Here is a 19,554-nt window from a genome sequence, read left to right as displayed (position 1 = left end):
AATGATTTCCATTCCAATTAGGACACATTATAAACAAGCTAATGTTTGTATCCTGTATTGCCAGGTTGTCACTTTTTAGAGAGACAGTGGACTGTCTTAGTCATTAGGGCAGATGGCATTGGCACAGATTTTACTCTGCAGCACTACAGAGCAGTTGTAATTTAGAGGAGGATCTCTTTTTCTGTATCCTGAAGATTAACAGATGCAAAAATTAGTGATGGGTCATAGCTAAAGAGCTCTTGTACCACTGTCTTAATCCTGAATTCGGTCTCTCTCTCATGTGCATGCTCCTGCAGATGACGTTTGCTGACCCTCAGGCTAGCACAGAACAGCCCAGTCCTGGAACAGGAGGCGGAGGTCGGGCTGTGCTGGCTGTGGATATGAGCTAGGATCCCTGTCTGACGCTCTGACTGCCATGGTGATGTACAAAGATGCTCTGGCCTGTCTCAGGTAACACAAAATGGCTTTCATAACATTGGTGTATCCCGAGGCATGGGAAGTCTAGTGCTTTTATCTATCGCAGGGCATGGTTTGGAAGTTATTCAGTCTTCAGGCAGCCTCTGGCCTGCTGTCTCCAGGACATCTGTGTGATTTTGGCCATGTGCACTGGTGCCCTTCAGGTAGCTGTGGCTGGAGATAGGTAGGAACTGCTCTTCTGGGTCTTTCCCCCCACCATGTGCTGGTGAGTCTGCTTCCAGGACCCTGTGTGCTGTGGGTGGGAAACCTGTTCATACAGCTGAGGAATGAAAGACATCACCCAGTCCTGTGACCTCATGGTCTGAGTGGAGCGAGCATCAGGCTTTGGGATGCATCCTGATTTACCCAGTGTGTAAGTACAAAGCTGACCATAGCAATCAAACAGCCCCGTTCAAAGAGAAAAAAAAATCCTTAAGTAACATGAGATATTCTTCACCTGGAGCCTTACCACTTTGCAGACCTTCCTTCAGAAAATCCAGCAGGGTCCCATGCCTTTGTCTTGCTTCTTCCTAAATACTCTGTCTTTTTAATGCCTTTTTATAGGTTCCTATATAGGTTCCTAGACCCTTGTCTGTATAGCCAAAACCACCCTGAAGGTGCACCAGGTCAAATGACAGCCTGGAACTCTTTTTACTTTTGATTTTTCCCTATAAGCAGTTTTGTAGTAACCTAAATCAAAATATTAGAAAAGTTCATGTTCTAGTGATAACTCATGCAGATAGTAATGGGTAGTTGAATAAAGGAAGCGTGAAAAATACAGATATAGGACAATAGCCTGTGTGTATTTTAGGAAAGGCTTTTGTTAAAAGTTTCTTTAAAAAGATTTAGAATCTTCTTAACTACCCACAGTGAACTTGTTAAGTGTAAAATTCATTGAAACCCAAATATTTGGTAAAGCAGAGAAGTAACTTATAGATAGAATTCTATATGCAACTGTACAGAGTTATAAAAAATATTCTGTCACACTGACCTATACATAGTGTTAAAGTACATACAGCTACCTTATCCCTGAACTTACCTCTATAATTTCTCTATTATGGAACATTAACGATTTTAGATAGCGATAAAAAGAAGGATAAGTTTTATTTTTAAATGTTTATCCGGCTTCTCCACCTAGCTTTGGCCTGTCTCTTAATTACTTTAGAGATTCCCTCCTGTGAAGTGAGAAGTGACTTGAGGTTCCATAAATGAGTTTGTCACTTCTTTTTAATTCCTTGCTCATTGCCAATTCAGTTTCTATTTTGACAGGGAGATGGCTTTACGTTGATTTAATCTTCAGTGTCACATGAGTGTCATTTAGATGCTCAGACAACCTAAAGAGCCAAACACTGCCCCTGCAACAAAGCTGTCCAGTTATCACTGACCTTTCAGAATCTTTGAGCTTTTATTTTGTTACAATTTTTTTCTCCTTTTGGTGGACCAAATGTTGAAGTCTTCACTCATTTTATCTCAACTACTTAGACAAGCTGAAAGCAATAGGAGCATAACTAAAGTAAGGATTATATAGAGGATGCTTTGGGTTCACTCCTTTAGCCCAAATCAGTCCTTTGTCAATTTTTGAAGGAAAGAAAGAAAATGGAGAATAAAAGAATACTTGCCAATATATATCAATTTGATGGAAAATAAATCTTGTCAAACAGACCTGATGTTATTACAAGGGGAAGATATATTTTGTTCCTCCATAGGTGCAACAGATTTTGAAAGGCATTTGTCTTACCGCAAGGCACTATAATACCAGTACCAATTTTAATTAAAATAGATGGGAAATACCTAGTTTAATAAAATCTCTTAAAGCACTAGTTGGCTATATATGAGAGTTACCCATGCAGGGCTGTAACAAAGAGGGCTGCTGTGACATAGGGAGAACCATGAACAGAAACAGGGAGGTGATATTAACTCTGGACAGGGCACTGATGAGATCAGTATTTGAAAGCTGGATACAGTTCAGACTAACATATTTTTTTAAAGGTACTGGGAAACAAAAGCTAATTCAGGAATGAGTCACAGGTATGACATCGAAGACCTGAGAAATTGTCTCATAGGGAAGGATTTATAGAACTTACCGTTTTCAGTTTCTCTAAAAGAAGATTGAGAGATGACTGGGTTACAGCATATTTTCACCGGATTTTATATGGCTCTTGAATCTAACAGAAAACTGTGTAACGCCTGGAAGCCAAAGTTAGAGAAGTTCAGATTCAAAATCAAGCATATTTAATAGCATGATAATTACGCACTGGAACAACACATCCAGTGCAAGTAATGGCTCCATTTCTGCTTAATACTTTTTTGGAAGATGCCTTTATCAAATACAAGTTGTACATGGGTGCAAGCCAGAATAAAAAAGTTACCCCAAAGTAATAGCAATTGATTATTATTATTTTTTTTTTTTTACAGCTAATTTTAGCAAGGAAAATTTTCCTCTCACAGTTTGTTCTCTTCAGGTAAATGAACGTGATACTCTGATGTATTTAGATGTTTGAAACCTACCCCTTTTTCCCTGGGTGCCAACTGCTCTCTGTATAGCCATGGCTAGTCTGAGGAGTCCTCTGCCAGAGGGCACTATTCTTTCCTGTCTGGTAAATAGTTCAGTATTCAGTCTTCAATATTGTCTGACTTGGGGACATGTTTCCCTGCATATACATTGCCCGCTTTTTCCCTAGCTACTGTTTCTCTTTCCTGCTTCCTTTAACAAAACATACGGATTTTCTTTTACTTCTTCTGCATATGGTAACATTAAATGACTTATTTTTCTCTTTTTTTTTTATGATTTATTGTGGCTGGATTATTCTGGAACTGGGGACAGTGCACTTTGTTTCTGCTTTTGTGCAGCTTTCAGCTATTTTTGGTTACATCTACAAAAAGTGCTTTCATGCCAGTCTCCATTTGCTAATTAGGAATAAAGCTTGAGATGAGCATGAGATGCACTGAGCTTCTTCAGGGCACCACAAAGTACCTGGAGTTCTTCAAAGCACCACAGAGAACATTGTTAGCATGCTAACTTCTCAGGGTTTCTAAAACAGAAAACAAGACAAGCGTAATAAAAAAGGTGTATGTTATCATAGCAGAAGTTTGTACTACAAACCATTGGACTGAACATGCTTAAGTGGAAAGGCCAGCTTGCAGCTATGTTTGGTTCCTCTGTGTGCTGGCAACATAATATCCCACAGCTGAAAACGAATCAAGGCACATTGATAATTTTAGTTATTTAAAATGAGATAATGGGCATCCTGACTCTTAAAAGCATAGGCAATATTTCTGAGAACATTTCTGAAAAGTATGTTCAGTTATAATAGATGAGACAACCAACTTCTCTGACAGAAGGGCAAGTGCCTATATTCCTGCAATATGTAGATGATGATTTAAATGTTCAGGCTTGTACATTGGTAGAAATTGTGGTAGCAATGCTTAAAGATTATCTTATCACATCTGAATGTTGGAACTGGCAATTGTTGGAGGCAATGTTGTCATAGTGTCTTAACAAGCTATATGATGATCAGGCTGCTAAAGAAAGAAATGGGAGCTATGCACATTCATGATCTGAGCATGGTACAACTGAAACTGTTAGTAAACTCACAAATGTAATTAAAAAAATTATCCAGGTGAAATGTATTGCAGTGCATAACAGCAAAAGTTAGTTGTTAGGACATTGGATGGAGGCATTGTCCAACAAGATGTACTCTTTATGCAGAAACATCAGTGTTATTGCCTGTTGACTGCTTTGTATGACAGGTGATGTTCAGTGAAAGAGCTTTAACTGTGAGCTTGGTAGGTAGCCAAATAAATTAAATGGAAAAGTTGGACTTCCTCTTTTGTATCAGAGGAAACTATCTCAGAAATTATTGACAGATCCAACATGTCTTTCACAGAATTAATACCTTTATGAAAGGGATGCTTAAATTTAATCCATGTAATCAAATGAAGTTAGAATTTAGTCTGGGAGGAATCCACCGGAAAGAAGAAGGTTGCAGCTATACTCTGAGATATACTCTGAATGGAAGCACCCTTCTGAATTGCTGCCTCTCAAGCTTCAAATATAAGGTGCTTATTGTCTCTTCCAAAGCTCCTCAGGGAGTATTTCATTTGATATTGAGAAGCGTTCATCATTTTTGACTGGCTTCTGGAGCCAGCCTCCACTGTCTATTGATTACATATAGTTGAGCAACTCACTTTGCACTTTTTCTTGTGCTCCCTTTGGCACTCGGCAGCAGCCTTCCATAAAACGTATCTGCCACTCTCTCTGCATCCCTTTTCAAGCGACTTGTTAAGTATGTTGACTGATTTATTAAAATCTAAGGAGTATTAGAAGTCTTACAGAAGTCAGACTTGTTGATCCAAAGATACCTCTTGGTCTTAAAATGCTATGAATCTCCAAGATTTCTGAGGTTTATTTGTTTGTGCTGAGTGCTACTTTTTTCCATATCTACCATGTAAGTAGCTGGAAATGCTTGTTATGCTTTACTTTTGTATATCATGCTTCCAGAAGTGTTCTTATTTTCTACAAAATTGAGGTATTTAGTGAGCCTTTTCTGTACTCTTCACATAGTTAATGTGACATCTAATAAAATAGCTTCTTCAGAAACCTCCCTGCTCTTCTGACTGCCTTTACTTTACTACATTTGTCTAATACAGACCAAATTGATACACAAACAAAACTGTTATTGATGATGCTGTACATTAGACAGAAGAGCTTGATCCCAGTGACAAATAATCAAACACACGGGCTTTTAACTTTTTTATTACTTCCAGCATTCCCTTTCAAAGATAAAGGTGCAGTGACAAAGAAAATCTGTGTTTCCTATTAGCTGATCTAATATTCATTTCCACTCTGAAGTTAAACAAAAATTAATAAAGCTATTAATGTACTTTTCATTGATGCTCTGACCATAGCTCCATCCTGTTTGAATCCTGAACTAAATGCTGTTATTCCCCCTTTTAAAATACAATTAATTCCTCCTGGCCTACAAAGCTCTAATTCCACTAATGGCCATGGCTCTGGCCTTCTTCCATTTTTCACACCTTTTCCTTTCCTGAAATACCTCTTTAGGATTCAGCTGGGGACAAATGTTTTGTTAATCTGAAAAATAATGCTCTTCCTCTACATTAAATTTTCTTTTGTCTTGTTTGCCTGTTCATAACTAGTGTTACTTTTCTGTGCTGTAGTCCTTGTTCTGAATGCTCTATGAGCACTGAGAAACATGATCAAGAGGCAGTAGTTTATCAAGTTCCTGTATGTTAGCTGGTATGTACTAACTGCCCATTTCCTTGTTCTTAGACCCAGCTGAGTAGTTATATGACTTAATGTAGTTTATGATCAAGAGTAATTAAATGGAATCATCTTTCATTTTTCATGGTCCAAGACTTATGGCACAGGCAACTCCAGAGACATTTGGTGACTTGTTAATCAAAGAATCATAGAATATCCCAAGTTGGAAGGGACCCACAAGGAACACTGAATCCAACTCCGGGCTCCACACAGGACCACCCAAAACCCAGCCATTTGTCTGAGACATTGTCCAAATGCTTCTTGAACTCCGGAAATGTCAGTGCCATGACCACTGCCCTGGGGAGCCTGTCCCAGTGCCCGACCACCCTCTGGGTGCAGAACCTTTCCCTAACGCCCAGCCTGACCCTCCCCTGTCCCAGCTCCATGCCGTTCCCTCGGGTCCTGTCGCTGTCCCCAGGGAGCAGAGCTCAGCGCCTGCCCCTCCGCTCCCCTCGTGAGGGAGCTGCAGGCCGCCATGAGGCCTCCCCTCAGCCTGCTCTGCTCTGGGCTGGACAAACCAAGGGAGCTCAGCCACTCCTCATACTTGCCCTCCAGACCCTTCACCATCTTCGTAGCCCTCCTTTGGACACTTTTTAACTGTTTTATATCTTTCTTAGACTGTGGTGCCCAAAACTGCACACAGTGCTTGAGGTGAGGCTGTACCAGCACAGAGCAGAGCAGGACAATCCCTTCCTCTGATGAGGCTGCACCTTGAGTACTGTGTTCAGTTTTAGGCCCCACAGTACATGAAGGACATTGAAGCCCTGGAACATGTTCAGTGAAGGGCTACAAAACTGGTGTAAAGGGTCTGGAGCACAAGTCCCATGCAGAGCAGCTGAGGGCACTGGGGTTGTTTAGTCTGGAGAAGAGGAGGCTCAGGGGAGTCCTTATTGCTCTCTACAACTACCTGAAAGGAAGGTGTGGGGAGCTGGGGGTCTGCCTCTTCTCACAGATAACTAGTGATAGGACTAGAGGGAATGGCCTCAAGTTGCGCCAGGAGAGGTTTAGGTTAGAAATTAGGAGACATTTCTTCTCAGAAAGAGCAGTCAGGCATTGGAACGTGTTGTCCAGGGAGGTGGTGGCGTCACCGTCCCTGGGGGTGTTCAAGGAAAGGTTGGACCTGGTACTTCGGGGCATGGTTTCGTGGGTGACATTGGTAGTAGGGTGATGGTTGGACCAGATGATCTGGAAGGTCTTTTCCAACCTCAGTGATTCTATGATTCTACAATTCTATGATTCCCTTGCCCGTCTGGCAGTGCTGTGCCTGATGCATCCCAGGGTATAGTTGGCCCTTTTGGCTGTCAGGGCACACTTCTGTCTCAAATTCAGCTTGCTGTTGACCAAAACCCCCAGATCCCTTTCTGCAGGGCTGCTCTCCAGCATTGTTCTTCAGCTGGTTTTCAAAATTTCCAGGATAATTTTCTCCATAATTTTACCAGCCACTGAAGTGAAACTGACTGGGTCTTCTTTCTTGCTCTTCTTGAAAATCGGAACAATATTTGCCAGGTTCCAGTCAACTGAGACCTCTCCAGATTCCCAAGACCATTGAAAAATTATTGAAAGAGGTTGCAATAACATTAGCCAGCTCTCTGAGTACCCTGGGATGAATCCCATCGGGCCCCATATATGCATCCAGGTGGAACAGCAAATCCTGCACAAGTTTAGGGTTGGCTGAGAATTTATTGTTACCACAATTGAGGTCCTCCAACTCAAGGCACCTGGAGTCTCAGAGCCCATCATTGGTGTTGAAGACAGAGGCAAAGAAGGCATTAAACATCTCTGCTTTGTCTATGTCCCTGTTTGTGAGGTAAGCATCCTCATCAAGTAATGGATCAATGTTTTCTCTGGTCTTTCTTTTGCTGTTAAGACATTAAAACAAACAACCAAACAAACAAAAAAAACCACACACACACACAAAACACACCACCAACAACAACAAAACTTTTTGTTGTACCCCACAGTACTGGCCAGCTTCAACTCTATTTGAGCTTTGGATGCATGCAAGTTCTTCTTTGCAAAGGCCAACAGCAACCCTGTAATTCTCCCAAGTAGCCTTCCCACACTTCCAGCAACCATACACTTTCTTTGTCCACCTAAGCTGTAGAAGATCTCTGCTCAGCCAAGCCAACCTTCTTCCCCACCTAATTTGAATTCTTACATTTTGGAATTGCCTGTTGCTGTGCTCTAAGGAGGTGGTACTTAAAAAGTGACTGGAAATAATGGACCCCTATGTCTTCAAAACAGGTTCCCGGGGACCTTACTAACTAGTTCCCTGAGCAGCTTGAAGTCTGGTCTCCCCATATCGAGGGTTGAAGTTTTGGTGGCAGTTTTCCTCCTATCAGCAAAGATTTTAAACTCAGCTTCTTCATGTTCACTGTGGCCAAGACAGCCATCAATTGCCACTTCACCCTTGAGCCTTCTCTGTTCACAAACAACATGTCTAGGAGGGTACCTTTCCCAGTCAGCTCCCTTAGTACCTGCACCAAGAAGTTATCAAGGTGTTTTAAGAATCTCCTGGATCTGTTTCTATCAGCTCTGTGATATTCTCAGTCAACGTCTGGCAAGTTGGAATCCCCCATAAGGACAAGGGCAGCTGATCTAGAGGTATCTCTTAGATCCTTAAAGAACAATTCGTTGGTGTCATCATCCTGTCTGGGTGGTCTGTAGTAGACTCCCACAGTGACATCCCCTTTATTTGCTTGGCCCTTAATCCTTACACAGAGGCTCTCAACTGTGTCATCGCCAACTGCAAGCTCGGTATAGTCCAGCCCCTCCACACTAGTCACAGGACTGTTCCCACCAGGTTTCACTTATGCCAGTGATGTTGTAACTCTGGGACTGAGCCAAGGCTCCTAGCTCCTCTTGCTTGTAATGGTAGGAATTTGTCAGAAAATCAATAGGTTAGAAACTCTGGAATCAGTCAAAGAATTGGATTGGCAAGAAGGGCCCCATGCAGGTCTCTAGACCAAACCTCTGCTCAAAGCAGGTCTGGTTATACAGTCGGTCACCCTGGGCTATGTCCAGTTTAAGTATCTCCAGAGAAGGAGATATCCTGGCCCTCTGGGCAGCAAATGTATGAGCTGAAATTTCACTACAGTTAAATATTGAAAAAATGTTATAATAATCCATAAGGCTTTATAATGGGCAATATTATATTGCTTTTTAGCATAATAAAGTAATAAAGGTCGCTAGTTTTCTTTTCGTTTTTGCAAATATGCTTTGTAATTTTTCCTAGTAGTAAAAAAAACAAACAAAAAAAAACAAACAAAAAAACCAAACTAAGATACTGGTAATAAATTTTCGGGCTTGAGAAGGAAATAATTTGTTTTTCATTTAGAATCATGGAAAAGTCTTCACAGTAATACCTTTAGCACAGGACTAATAATGCAGTGACTGTGGGTATATTCATAGTGATGTTTATTTGGTCTATGTCACGTACATAAGAAGTAAAGCCAGTAAAATTTTATTTACCTAGTTAGGCATTTTTACATGTTCAACATGACTGAAATTTTAATTTTTATGAGGAAATGATTGGATATATTACTTGCCATTCATTTTTCTTTTCATGTCCTTGGGAGCAAAGCATTTAAGGACAGCAAGCATGTAAGTCCTGTGATTTGTTTTTGGTTTACATGCTAATTTCTGCCTCATCTAGACATTAACTTTTGGCCTTCCTGCACTATCAAAACATCCACTGATGTTTTCTGAAGAACTGTATACCCATGGAATACACTGCTGGGCTCAAGTATTTCACCGTAATTGTATTGTTAGTCATACCGATAATGATTAACTCATGCTGAGTTTCCATGTGTTTGCAGAAATACTGAAATTTTAAGAGCTAGGTTCGCTGATGCATTTTCTTTTGGGATGTCCATCTCAACTACTAATCAACAATTTATTCAAGTGTTTTCTAACTTACAGGCAAATATTAATCAAATGATTGGGCTTGACATTTAAACTTTAAGCTGCAGAAGTCTCTTGAGCAATTTCAGTTTCAGGAGGTGCAAGAAAATGATTTTTAATATCTGTAGGGCTAACTATAACCTATGAAGAATTATAAACTAGATCATAGGCTTCTAATATTTTACTATCTGGACAGTGACCCAGAACAACCTCTTTCTGTAACCATAAAAGTGATTAATTTTCATGGCTCATTCATCCATAGAAATATTTTCAGCTAAGATAACCCGTCTCTGTAATGAAAATGATTTTAAGTAACAGATTTCTGAAGTTCACAGAGAACACATCTCAAAAATCAATTATTTGTAACCAGTGTCAGTTCATACTGTGGAATTTATATGCACACATGCTAATTGTGCATTTATGCATATTTTTGGTTCAGTGATCATGCTGATATGTCTTTTTTTTTTATACTAGCAACAGTTCTCATTTAAATTTTAAAATGCTTTAAATTGGTGATTTTAAATTATGTATATTAGGGTTGAAATTAAGGCTTGAAAATTGCATGCTTATTAGCAGCTGTTGTCTGAAAATTAGTGCATGGTCATAACTTTGGGGAGTTGTTATAATGCTGGTGTTTCCCTAAATGTCAAACGCTTTATACATCTGACATTTCAAAATTGTGAAGGAAAGAGGAATGGTGAAACATACGACCACAAAGCTGATAATTGAAAGCTGGCCTTAATAAGTCAGGTCTACAGGGCTGCTACCCTGGTCATAAATGCAGTAGGTGTGTGATTAAGTATCCGAACCCGTGAAGATTTATAAGAGCAATCATTATTCACAGCAGTCATATGAATAAAGAGGATATAAAAGAAGATTTTAGGATCAGCAGGAAAAGGGTGATGAGCAGAGCTAGTAGTTCATCATGATCTCATTTACATGACTATAAATCTGTAGCTTCTTGGTGTCACTTTTACATATTTGAGATCAGTGTCTGATATTTAATCATCCAGCAGTTCTGGTAGGGAACCTGGGGCTGATACAGCCACAGGATAAATAGTGCAACTGTACAGCTGCTGTACACATGTGCAACTGTATATCATCTGCCTGAGAACATGGGGCTGCACTGGCTTACCCTAATTGGACAGTAAATACATGCCCAGTAAATACAGCCAGTGTTTCTATTCCAATAAAGCGCAGACAGCTCTTCCTTGCAGGGTGTATTTAGAATACTTCAGTGATCTCTGTCCCTTGCCATTAAGGGGAATGAATATTCAAGAAATTCCTGAGATGAAACAGTTGTGAGAGCGATGCTTGATTATGATGAAGGCTCTATCCTTCAGCCTGATGGTTTGCAATGTAATTTTATCTGCTCATTCTGTTAAAAATTGCTCACTGGGGAAATCACAACCACTGAAAGCATTTGGGGATTTCAAGCCTGGTAGAAGGATTTTTCTCTCATTTGTCTCTCTCTGGCAAGAGCTGAAATATAGCACTTCTTTCCAGGGCTGAAGAGGAGGGGGGATGAGCGGGACAAAAGCAATCGGAAGTGGTTCTCTGGGGAGCCTTCCTTGGGGAGAACACCACTTCTGAATCTACAGCAATGCTGTTCCAGTGCCTTTGTGTAAAATTAGTCCATACTGATAGCTTAACACTCTGTATCAAACTCATTCACGGAGCTGAAGAATCTCGCCTCATTTTTTCTATCTTTGTCTCTTCCTTTGATGTGGGGTTGGTGTATATCTTTCCTGGCAGGTCCTGAGCTCTCTTTTTAACAATCTTGCTACAAAGGCTGCTATAACCCATTAGGTTTCAGCTGATCCCAGGAGAACTGCTATACATGCCAATAACCACCCTAGCAGTGGCCTGAAAAGAAGCTATAATAACTCTCTGTCCTCATTTATGGATGCAATGACCGATACATTTCTTCTTTCCATCTTTTTCTTTCTAAACCTCTGTGGCACAGCGATGGTTTATAGCAAATGAAGCAGGACAGAAGATAGCTAAGTGGCCAGATGAAGAAAGTACAGTGCTGACTAACTGCAACATGAGAAGTTTCTGAATTCCAGCATGGTGGCTATTGTATGAAAAAAAAAAAAAAATAATTTATACCTTTGCTCATGTCCTTGCAACTGTAATGTTCCTGTAGTAGAAATGCTCCAAGCCATGAACTGTAGACATTCTCACATAACTATTTCTTCCTCTTATATGTTTTCGAGTAATTCTGTGGATATTTGTTGTCAGCTTGAGACCAGCCTGTTTTCTATTATTACCTTGTGTGCTAAGCAGTGTAGAAGCGAGTATAGAAGCTGGGACAGCTCTGAGAAACAGACATGGCTTAGATCCATATCGAGTATATATCTGAGTGGTGAATCCAGTGGAAGGACCTTGATGTTGTTATCGCCATTGCTTGTTGTAGCACTACTCAAATTCATGGCATGTTGCAGTAGTTTGAGGGTTGTCTGAAGTCTTTTGGTATCAGAGAACCACTTGGGGGAATTTGAGGCAAAATATGCTGAGGAATATTAGCTTCTTTTGACATAGGCCAGGCTAGTTCTCGGTGACATAGTGACGGAAATTTAATTTAAACGGGTTTGAAAAATGGTTTGGGTGTGGCTTTATCTGTTTGCAGGGTACACATAGGACAAGGAGTTCTAGATCCACCATCTGGCAAACAATAGTCATGTGCTGGTCTGAAAGGCACCCCAGTTATGACTGTTATTTGCTACTTATATTGGGCGCTTGGAAATACGACAGGTGTAGTAAGTGAGACAAGAAATATAGGAAGTGTGTTATTAAGCAAAGCAATGAGTTAGAGAGCGTGAGCCTTGCTACCCTGATTGTAGGTGGCTGATAATGAATATGAAAACGTATGGTACGATAAGTAAAGAAACGATAGGTACGTATACAATTAGAGCTGGAATGCACAGCAGTCATTGGACTCAAGCTGCTGGACAGTTCAACCTCTTTGTGTTCGTTTTGATTCCTAATTTGCCATGTCTTGTCTCAGTGTAAATTCAGTCTTTGTTTCCAGATGAATTCGTGTCTGTGACGAGTGGAAGAGGAAAATTTTGTACCACTCAGTAGCTAGGTAGAATTTGGTAAGAGCCCTTACTTACAGGAGAAAGAGCTTTAATAACCAGTGGCTGACCCCATATATTTTCATTTATGCCTGGAATGTGTTTCCTCGATATATTTTTTTTCTCTAAGTATATTTTTCTTGGTATTTCTAAGAAAAAAGCAGCAACATAATAGACTCTTGATATAAGTGGTTAAAACACACTTGCATCCGTTTTCAGGAAACAAATTTTGCCCACTAAAAGAGAAACCTCCAAGGACTAGCCCACTGACTGACTTGTACTATTTATGAGATATATATTATTTATTTGACCTAAATATTCTTGTATGACTTCCCATCTTGTAAAAACAAGCACAAGAGATTGTATGGCCAGTGTATTGACAAGTTGCCTGGAACTACTCATCTAGATAGTAGGAGCACTCTGCTATTCCTTTTTTTTTTTCCTCTTTTTTTTTTTTTTGGCTCTGTAGCTGCTGCAGTGTTGTTGTGTATCAATTCCACAGGCTGATTTCTTTGGTCTGTTTCTTCAGTGCTTTGACATTTCATTGCCTGTGCAGTATGTAAGCTGTGATTGCCAGAGTTAAACAGTGTTTGGCATATATTTATTTTAAAGCATTTCAGTTCCTCTTTAAATTAGTAGATATATGAGCTGGCTAATTAGAAGGATCTGAAAATGAATAGAAATATTGAAAAAAATCCAGTTTTGTAAAAGAAAAGGTTCTTCCTCCTAGATTTCTCAGCTGTATGCTTTCACAGCATACAAAGACAAGCCCAGCAGAAACCAGATCTTTATCTGAATTTCATGATTGATTGCCTTGTATGTTGTCAAACCATTACAAAAATGAAATAAATAAGATCACTGTGTTAAACCCAAAGCATTTTGGCTGCAAGTTGGTTTCCAAAATGTGGAATAAATTTTAATACTAGTTTAAATAGGCTTACAGTTTGGCCACCCCTTTTCTGTCTGTTCTAAACACCTGCTTTCATTTAACTGTATGAGATGGACAAAATTCTGCACTAACTTTATGCTCCAAACAACTCCACTGAAATCAGCAATACCAGCTGATTTTGAACACAATCCATAGCATCACACTTCATTTCTTCTGGAAAAGAATGGTTATGGAAAAACCACAGTGCAACTAGCCAAACTGATGGGAATTTTACAAGATGCCTGTAACACTTAAAAACCAACTGTGCTTTTGTGGATTCATTCCCTCCAGTCTCTTCAGATGCTAGCTCATTTTCTCCTGTCCTCGTGTTACTTTAAAGCTGCCACATTTTATGCAGAAGCTCCAGGAAAGATGTGTGATAGGGGATTATTTTAAGGAAATATAAGGAATGTAAATGGAAAAACAAGTAAAACTGTGTTTAACAAACAAACCAGATGTGTTCTTAAATTTGTGAAATGACTTGGTTGGTACATTTTCGTCCAAAAATCCAGGCTGTTTTCTGACCTTACATTTTCATTTGCCATCCCAGTGGATGCAAAAGAAAAAACAGTTGCATGATCCATCTATGGGTTTCATGACTTACTGAATGCATTTTTAAACCTTTTTTTTTTGTAGCCTTGTCACTGTTTTTACCATTTTTATATATAATAATCTTTTCATGCATTGCTGTACCTATCAAGTAATTTCAGACAAGCTACTTTAGTCTGCATCTCTAATAGATGTGTTATAGAATTAATAATAGATTAAACTTATTTCATAATTTCCATATATATTGCATCAAATCCATCCAAGGAGATTTTTAGCAAATGTGTATTTTACTATCTTGTCCAGTTTTGAGTGTTTGGACACAGTTTTTTGTGTCTCAGCAGTTAAGATGTGGGCTCAGCTCTTGAGATGAATGCAAAATCGTGGTTTTTTTTTTTGCATGATTCCTTTTCAATCCATGGAAGTCTGCATGTGTGGGAATTATCTCAACAAATTAATGTGTCGTCTTCTGTAGCAAATAAGTTTCCTTCTGTAGCCAGCTTAGGCATAGATGATCTGCAAGAGTAATTTTAAATCATTTATCTTAGGAAGGACCAGTCACCCTTTGAAAGTGCTTACTTCTCTTTCTGTTCAGGATGGAGAGAGCTTCGGTTACTATTTAAGACAAAGTGTCTAACTTCTGGATGCTTAAAGTCTAGTGAGATGAACCACAGTCTTTTGGCTCCTCCTTGTAAAATGAACATAGCAGCATTACCATGCCTCATGAAGCTGCCACGAGGATGTTAGTAATTGTAAATAAATTACGGTAGAAGTTATATGAATATAAAGATTAATCTCGTGGAAAAAGGAGAACTTCTATCTCTCCTTAGGAGAGAGAGAGAACTCTCCATTTCTCCAAATGGAGAATGGACTCTCCATTTGAGAGTCCATTTGAGACTTCCTTGCTCTTTTGCATTTTATTAAAGATATGTTTGCTACAATTTAATGTAAAAACGATTTTTACATAGAATATGAAAAATATTCATTTTTACATATTGATATATGAAAAATTGTTACAGGCTTATTTAAAAACCCAAATTTAATGGCATCTATTTTACCAAACCTTTTTAAAAAAGCTCAGGCCCTTAAACTGTCTCACTGTACCTTAAAAAAAAAAAAGCAACCCATCTCACTGCCATCTCTGTGAAAAGTACAAGGAGTACAAGGAGCCACGGCAAGGAGGATTTTGGGACTTGCTAAATGACAGTATGGAGGTTTTGATCTAGACTGTGGATTTCCATGGGCATTTGAGTTCTGCTGCGCCATTTCCAGCAGCAGTAGGTGAATGTACTAAAATGCAGGCAGCTTGAATGGCTCATGATGACCTCACGTCAACTTGCAACAAAGATAGGATGCTGCATAATCAGACAGTATGTTAAGCTGAAGGAAACTATCTAAATTTCTCTGAAAACTTTCCTAAGTTTGTTTGGTCTCTCTCTTTTTTTTTTTTTTTTTTTTTTTTTTTAATATGGGACTGCATGGAAGATGAGTCAATCGAATGTCTCAATATGAATCATTGTAGCCAAGGAAAATAATTCACTTAGTGGCAAAACTGATGGTAACCTCACAAGTCCGTCCAGTGGGCTGTGTTGCTGTTCCGTATAACTTTCTCTCTGTGTGTGTGGGAAGGGATCTGTGATAAATCTGGGCTATCTGAAGCTGGCTCTTCCTCAATGTGAATGGTACAGGCTTTGAAAATGTTTATAAACAGGGGGCTAATATTGGTGTAGAGTGCTTAACAGGTACCCCTGCATATGGTACGGCATTCACAGTGCTGTGTCGCTTTGCATTATATCAGTTCTTGCTCTCTTTGTCTTATTGCAGCTCACCAACTGATAAGTTTAGAGTTAACGTGCAGCAGTATCTCCCTGTGGAGCAGATATTTAAGACCAGTATTTCAATATCAGAATCCCATAGGCACAAATTAAAACCAACCTCTCCGTGCAAGATTTACAGCTGGTTTTCCCATTAGCAAGAGCCAGACATTGTTTCCTGGAACGTCAGTACTGCTGCAGCTCAGTAATGGCTGTGACACTAATTAAAGAAAGCAGAGGAGACAAAAGCACTCCTGTAGTAACTTTAGCAAAGCCACAGTCAGATATGGATTTGACCCTACTGTTGGATTTTGGACACTTGCACAGAGTAATACTTGTGTCTGTGCCAGCAGTGTGTAACCCAGGTTACTTCTCTTTGGCTTCCTTACTTTTGTATTACCTATTGACAATGTCAGAAGCATTTAGATTCTTTTTCTGTGGAACAAGCTGTGTGGCTCAGGGAAAACACATTTTATTTCCTGTGCATTTTGTTAAGGAGCAATCTGCTCTTTTGTCTTCACAGTTAGAATGAAAGAAGTTCAGAAAAAAAAAAAGTTAGAGCCATGGTTCACATGAAAAGCAATGGAAACGTGATACAAACAAGGTGTAATAGGTGAGAAAGAAAGTATTGAAATGCAAAATGCCATCACTGGTCTGCACTGCAACATTTCACAACGGGAGCATTCTATTTCTTTATAACTATCTACAAAAAATGAATTGAAACAGTCAGGATTTTGGGAGAGGGTCCTGACCCTGCTAGTTTCTCTTGTTCTATAACACTGACCTGGGGCTGTCAGTACTTAATCTGAACTTCAAAAAGTGCCAATAGCTCCATATGAACAATTTGAATGCATATCACAACATCACTGTGAGGGGGGGAAATCACTCAGTCCTTGGAGTCTGGATGCACCTTGTTTCATCCCCTCTCTTTACTCTGTTTGGAGCAGGATGGTTCCCTGTGAAGCGCTGCCCTGGAAACTCATCCCAGCAGTCAATGAGTATTTTTTATTTTTATGGTTGTTGACATTCTGCGTCTTGGATGGGCTTGTACAAGATGGGAAGGTTAAGCGTACCAGTCATGACTATTTTCCTGTTTATGCGGCTTTTGTCGGAGACATTACTGAGCTGGTGAGGGAGTAAGTAACTGGGATTTATTTGGCTGTGCCAGCAGCCAATGCTGAGTGAAACACTGGGTTGGACACAGGTTCTAGGAAGCTGCTGTACTCTCCTCAACAGCCTTCAGTCTTTGTCCAAACAGTCAGGTCACTTTAGAATTGACGTCAAAGTTAAGAGAATTAGTTACTTCTTCTGGAAATCAAAGACTTCCACACACAGGGAAGGAGAAATTCCTTCCATAATTCCGTAAGTCCTTCTGTAAATGTTACGTATAAGTATAAAAGAACAAAAAATCCCAATGTCTTGAGCTCCTTTTGCTAAAAGGAGAGGGTTGCAAATATTCAGCTTGCTTACTTGGCACCTTGCCCTTATGACGTGGACTTGGCTGGGACAGATGGAGCAATCGCAGGTGGCTCCCCAGTTGCTTTATACTGAGGTAACTACCTGTGTGGACATATATAACTATGTCTGTGTAGACATACCGCCTTGTGGAGTGTACAAGGGACACTCCTTTGGTCTCTAGAGAAGGAACCAAAACCTCCAGACTTCACACACAGTTCCCTTCCTGACGTATTGTTCTTGCAGAGAGCAACTGGAAGTGGGCTCACTGCTATGTTCTCCATAGAGAGATTACAGGGTTAAATGTTTCGTTCGCTTCGACATCACTGTCATGTTTTTCAGATCGTCCTCTGGCTGGTCTCATTGCTGGTTGTCACAGAGTGCTGATCACCACCACAGAGCAAAGGCAGGCCCGTCTGTTGTTACCTACCAAGAGGTCAGTGCTGTACTGAGTAGTGCAGCGAAGATGTGTTGCTGTGCAAATAAAAAAGTTTAGCACTGTCACTAATGGTAGAAATGGATAAATGAGCCAAGAATAAAAATCTTGAATAAATAAAAAGCTGGAGTATCAAGTTTGTTTCCTTTAGGTGAATGAATTTACCCGATTCAGATGAAAATTGTACTGTTCCAGGGTCTTGTTATCATCACTCTACTGCTAACTTCGTTAATGCCTCAGCACTGGCAAGTGTCATTTTGTGCTAATTACTATACAAACATGTAGTACATCTTTCCAGTGAAGGCAGTGGAAGGCACAACAGATGGAAGGGGAAAAAAAAAAACAGCAACACACAGATGAGCCAGCAAACAGGCAGTGAGTGTGAGGAGGGATGAGATGACATTGCAGCAGATTCTTCTATACCTGCTGGTTAGCTGGGCACACGTTGCTCTATATGAGATATGCTCAGCTAGATCTCACAACCGAGCTCAAACTCAAGGAGTTTAAGACTGTAGTGGCTTGATGAAGGAGAACTTTTGCCACACATGAAGGGCAAAATCAGAGAGAGTGCTGATCCTTGAGGTGCGTTAGAATAGCAAGGAGGCAGTGACGGGACCTCTGGTTTAGGTGATTAGGAAGGTCACTCTTACCTGCTCTTTCTTTCTCTTGGATCTTTTGTTACTTGAGGACATGGGTGGCAGCTTTCAGTCTTTTGTTTCAGTGTTTAATCAATTCTGTAGACGTTTCAGATGGAGATTCACTACACAGCTTGACTGAAGTTGGAATTCCTTTTTCCACACAGCTGGTGCCTGTGTGGCTTCTTCTGGCACCGCTGTGTTCTGGAGCAAAGTGCACCTATATCCTGTTACCAAAGCAGCAGTTGATGAGATGCAGCGTTATGTACAAAAAGTAAAAAGAGAGAAGTGAGGAGAACAAGCGGATTATGAAGAAAATACATTAGAATTCTTTTCCTGTATTCAAATCCTAAAGTGAAAAACATTCCTCCTCTGTTCAGCCAAGTAAGCAAAAATTCCTGAGGTAAGAAGCTAGTAATTCCCACCATAAATGAATTACATTTGCAAATAAAATTTTTAACTATGCTTGGCACATCTGAGCCTCCAGCTGGTGAGAGCCCGATGCAAGAACCTATAAACAAGAAACCAACTAGTTCAGCGTTCATCTAGCGTTTGTCACCTGTTGTTTCAGGTTAAGTTGGTAGATTGTTTAGCCATTCTCTAACAGAAAAAAAAAAGTAAGAATTCTGCTGATTCATACTTTTAAATGTACAGATTTTAAAGATAGCAGTTCTTTACACACTGGAAAATAAGATGAAGAAGGCTGTCAGCAATGGGACTGCTGCCCCACTCAGAGGCAGCAGTAACAAAATACAAGGGCAAAGTCTGCAGCTCCAAATGTTCAAGACCATGACTCACACATCTAAAACTAATGAGAATGGCCTGCATGCTACAAGTTTTTGTTTATTCGTTTGTGTGCGTTTGTTTTATGTAGTAATAAATTGTTTGTTGCTGTAAATGTTTTTTTTTTTTTATTTTTTTTTATTTGCCTTGTGTGTCTTTGAGCCCTTAGGATTCACAGCAACGCACAGCTCATGTTTGTAAGTTACTTGTTAGGGCTTCTGCATACAGCATTGA

Source organism: Anser cygnoides, chromosome 1 (genome assembly GCF_040182565.1).
Source record: "Anser cygnoides isolate HZ-2024a breed goose chromosome 1, Taihu_goose_T2T_genome, whole genome shotgun sequence".
Lineage (NCBI taxonomy): Eukaryota > Metazoa > Chordata > Aves > Anseriformes > Anatidae > Anser > Anser cygnoides.
Note: the sequence above shows the minus strand (reverse complement) of the source record.